Source organism: Schistocerca americana, chromosome 4, assembly GCF_021461395.2.
Source record: "Schistocerca americana isolate TAMUIC-IGC-003095 chromosome 4, iqSchAmer2.1, whole genome shotgun sequence".
Taxonomy (NCBI): domain Eukaryota; kingdom Metazoa; phylum Arthropoda; class Insecta; order Orthoptera; family Acrididae; genus Schistocerca; species Schistocerca americana.
Window position 1 is genome coordinate 716,910,239 of NC_060122.1, and position 5,546 is coordinate 716,915,784.

Sequence of the window (5,546 nt, forward strand, 5' to 3'; positions counted from 1 at the left end):
AAGTTTGACAAAAACAAGTGTGCTACAGCTGTTCAATGGATGTTTAGAACCAAGTATGGTAAGAAGCCACCAACAAGGAAGGCCATTTACCACTGGCACAACAAATTCATTATGACAGATTGCTTGTTCCGGCAAAGAGAAGAGGATGTCCCAATGTGAGTTAAGTGAATGTTGGACGGGTATAGCAAGAATTCAATTACCATATTGTCTTCTGCCAGGTCACTCATGGTTCACAAATCGAATGTTTGTAAAAATAACTTTCAGAGTTTCTCTTCAAAATGCAGTTGTGTATGATATCCGTACAATGTTTAGTTCTTGTGCAATAAATAATTGAAAGTGTTCCCGGACTTTATGTACACCCTGTACATATTCGAATGTATTTCCTTGTGAACAAGTTATAGCTTACATCATTGGATCAGTGTAATTCAGCTAGTTTCACTTATATTTCATTATAATTCATGTCTCTTGATAATTTAATAATGCTTTGAACTCAAAATTGGAAAAACTGCTTCATTAATTAAGTAGAACATAATTAAGAATGAACATTATCTGTAAGATGCCTGTGACCCTCTACTTTCTCACCATTTGGAGTGCTAGTGTTGCTCCAGCTGTTAAATGGTAACAACGTTCGTACCAGTGAGTGTTGTGACTGTATTTATTAGACTGTGATGTTACCATAGGTTGAAGTTGGGATAATTATGGGGGCACTACCTATCCCAGCGTCCTTCAGATCCCAAACCCACAACTACTACTCCTTTGAAGGGAAGATATACAAACAAATCCGCCGCATAGCCATGAGCACCTGCAAAGCACCCTCCTAAGCCAACTTGTTTATGGGCCATCTAGAGGAGACTCCCATATTGTCCTAAAATGCCAAACTCGTAGCCTGGTTCAGGGTCAGTGATTATATCTTCATTATCTGGACACACGCCGAAGACACTGTATCTTCATTCCTTTACAACGTCAACATCTTCTCTCCCATCTACTGTGCTTGGTCCCCCTCAACCCAGCATACCACCTCCCTAGACGTTGACCTCCTCATCTCTGATGGCTCCATCCACACTTCTGTCCACAGTAAACCCATGAGCCACCAACATAACCTGCATTTTGACAGCTGTCAGCCCTTTCACACCAAAAAATCCCTTCCATACAGCCTGGCCACCTGGGGGGGATGTGTGCTGAGGGTCTCACCAAGGCCCTCTCGGATGGACACTATCCCCCAGACCTAATTGGCAAACAGATCTTCTGTGCCATTTCCCCTCACATTCATAGTCCTCCAACCACCATCAAGAACCAGCCACAAAGCAGTGCCTCCTTCATCACCCAGGACTGGAACAACTTAACTGCATCCATCACCAGAGCTTTGATTATCTATCATTATGCCCTGAAATGAGGAACATCCTATTCTAGATCCTTCCTACCCCTCCTAAAGTGGTGTTCCATTGCCCACACAACCTCCAAAACATTCTAGTCCATCCCTATGCCACTCTGAAACCCTAACCCCTTGCCAGAAGGATCATATCCCTGTGGAAGACCTGCTCAATCCACCCACCCAGCACTTCCTATTCCAGTCTTGTTGCAGATTTGTTCTATCACATCAGGGGCTGGGCCACCTGTGAAAGCAGCCATGTCATTTACCAGCTCTGCTGCAATCACTGCACAACTTTTTGTTTTGGCATGACTACCATCTAGCTGTTCACCAGGATGAATGGCTACTGCCAAACTGTGGTCAAGAGCAAAGTAGACACCCCCCCCCCCCCCTGCAGCACAACATGCAGCTAAACATAATGTGCTTGAATTCAGTTGCTGCCTCATTACCCGAGCCATCTGGATCCTCCTTTCCACCACCAGCTTTTCTGAACTACACAAGTGGGAGCTATCCTTACAACACATCCTCCGCTCCCATAATTATCCCAGCCTCAACCTACAGTGACATCCTGTCCCCACACCTTCCAACAAAGATTGTATATCCCCTCTGCCCTATCATCTCCTTCCCATTTTCATCTCTGACCTCCTCTGTTTGCCACCCTCTGACAACACACCTGCCATCTTTCCCCACTCTTTTCCTTTTCCTCTCCTTTTTTCTTTACCTCTCTCCCCCACAACCTCCAGAAGCTGCACTTGTTGCCATTCTAGCTGTGCACACTCTGCCTGACAGTATTCCTCTCTCCCTCCACCTGTACACTACTATCCCCTCCCTTTCCCTATCCTCTCCAGTTTGTTGCTTGCATCCTACATGATAGTTGCATTCTGTCCTGAGCTGCCAGAGTTGGTGGTCTCGTGTGCGAGAAGTTCTTACTTTTGTGTATGATTGGTATGTGTTTCTCTTTTGCTGAAGAAGGCTGTGGCCGAAAGCTTTGCATAAGTGTCTTTTAATTGTGCCTGTCTACAACTTAAAATGTCTTCTTTATGCAAAGTAGCACTCTATCTTTTCCTACATTATTGATATTCCTACCTGGAGTATTAAACATATTATGAAAAGGATAGATTACTACTCATCATATAGTGGAAATGTTGAGTTGCAGGCAGGAACAACAAAAAGACTACTAAACGAGCACCTGCTCATGTCACTATGGTGGCATGTGAAGACGGCTGTGTGCAGGTAACAACCCACTGTTCTCTGGATGGAGTTGGGTGGTGAACCCAGCATCAGGAATAGCAGGAATGGATGGTAGGTCTCGGGCTGCGAGGACAGACCAGCCATCGAAACCAAGACAGTTGTCATGTGTGTGTGTATGTGTTGCATTTTCGTGAATGTGTGTGTGTGTTTTGTGTATTTTCTAATTCAGAAGAAGGCTTTGTGGCCAAAAGGTTACTTGTTTAGAAGTTTATTTGTTGTACCTGTCTGCAACTCAGTATTTCCACTATATGGTGAATAGCAATCTATCCTTTTCAATTTTTGACAATACACTGTAATTGGATACACAAAAAATTTACTCACCAAGTGATGGCAGGAGAACTCATATATATATAAAGGTTGTCCTTATGCAAGCTTTTAGAGCCAGTGGCTCCTTCTTTCTCCAGATGGGATGGGAAGGAAAGTCGGACGATCCAATTTTAAACCCATCCCTGGTACTGAGTCTTCCCTAAACAATCTCACATGCAGCTTCAATTTCTATCTTGGTCAATTTGAGTGACTTGTCTACTGTGACAACTACACCACCTCTATTTCACATGAATCTGTCTTTTTGATATACACTGAAATTACCCCCAGTATTCTCACTGCCATCTCACTAGGTATAACTTCAGGTTTTAACCAGCTTGCTGTACACGCTATTATGTGAATTTCACTGCTTTTCAGGACAACTTCAAACTCTGGCACTTTATTATGAATGCTTCGGCAATCAACTATTAGGATTTTAATACTCTTGCATACGGAGGGCATTCCTTTTTATCTTACACTATTACTTCCGGGTCTTCTACAGCTATTATTATCTGGATTGGATGAAAAGTCAACTAATCTAGAAAACTTCTTTAGCATCCCACACAGAGTCAGCTACTTGGGTAGCAACCTCTGATGTCTAGTGCAGGTTTACAATTTTCTGTAATCTATTCTTTTATCTGCACCTGGAAATTGAAGATATCCTATAAGAATTAACCCCATGTGTAAGAGACAAACACTTTTCAAGGAGTTTTTTCCGTGATGGACACTATTTAATTTGGATTTCAATCTTATATGCACATTATTTGATGACATTCTCTGCCATAGGTTGCAGTTTCAAGGAAAACTTCAGGCAGAAGTTAGAGCATCATAATTTGCTTAAATAAAATGAGACATGTATTGCATGCTGAGTGAGAAGATATTATAATGTTTTGTTTTATTTTTCCAGATTGTTGTTACAAACACTGGTGATATACCTGGAATGGTTAAATTTATGCCATCATGTTTATCTTTTGGAGGAAAAATCTGTTGTGATCCTAAGAAGCTTCATCTTAATCCAGATGAGTACAAAACATTTCTCATCACTTTTAATAGTAATACAGTGGGTAATTTTGAAGAAAATGTAAAATTCCTTATTGAAGAATCACATGAAGTTTTGCAGTTTATGCTCAAGTAAGTTGAGTGAAACATCTGGTTTCAAACATCATGCTTTTTCCAGTTAAGAATACTTAATAATAAATGTGTAGGAACTGTTTATGAAATTTTGTATGTATATTGTTTTTGTTAACTGTAGTATTAATGGGCAGGTAGAAATGAATGTTAAGCTTTCTTTTGGTCGTTCCCCATTCGTGATCCCTGGAATAAACACTTAATCTAATCATATTTTCTTTTCTATAAAATATGTCTCTTTACATAACATTTTTCTGGTGTGTTTTGTATCTGCAAGGATTCCCCCACTTAAATGTTATGGGATAAATATGTATATAATCTAAAGTCCAAAGCTTTCATAACCAGGTTCTGTTTTTTTTTTAAAGAAAAAGAAGACCGTGTTTACTCACTCTGTTCTTATTACAATACTTTAGGTGTGCAAAAGAGTAATATTACATTGATTTCAAATTTTGGGTCGTGTTGAAACTGGAGACATCAGTTTGTTCTGCTGCAGAATTGTCAGTAGCTTTTTAGTCCTTCAGACTGTTTAAACTGTATTTAATTAGTAACTAAACTGTTATAGTCTATTAATTGAACATGCAATACCAGGTTAAAGAACATCTTCTTGGATCATATTAAGTGCTAGAGGACAAATGTAAGGATGTAGAGGCCTATCTCACTAGGGGTAAGATAGATACCGCCTACAGGAAAATTAAAGAGACCTTTGGAGATAAGAGAACGACTTGTATGAATATCAAGAGCTCAGATGGAAACCCAGTTCTAAGCAAAGAAGGGAAAGCAGAAAGGTGGAAGGAGTATATAGATGGTCTATACAAGGGCGATGTACTTGAGGACAATATTATGGAAATGGAAGAGGATGTAGATGAAGATGAAATGGGAGATATGATACTGCGTGAAGAGTTTGACAGAGCACTGAAAGACCTGAGTCGAAACAAGGCCCCCGGAGTAGACAATATTCCATTGGAACTACTGACGGCCTTGGGAGAGCCAGTCCTGACAAAACTCTACCATCTGGTGAGCAAGGTGTATGAAACAGGTGAAATACCCTCAGACTTCAAGAAGAATATAATAATTCCAATCCCAAAGAAAGCAGGTGTTGACAGATGTGATAATTACCGAACAATCAGTTTAATAAGCCACAGCTGCAAAATACTAACACGAATTCTTTACAGACGAATGGAAAAACTAGTAGAAGCCAACCTCGGGGAAGATCAGTTTGGATTCCGTAGAAACACTGGAACACGTGAGGCAATACTGACCTTACGACTTATCTTAGAAAAAAGATTAAGGAAAGGCAAACCTACGTTTCTAGCATTTGTAGACTTAGAGAAAGCTTTTGACAATGTTGACTGGAATACTCTCTTTCAAATTCTAAAGGTGGCAGGGGTAAAATACAGGGAGCGAAAGGCTATTTACAATTTGTACAGAAACCAGATGGCAGTTATAAGAGTCGAGGGACATGAAAGGGAAGCAGTGGTTGGGAAGGGAGTAAGAC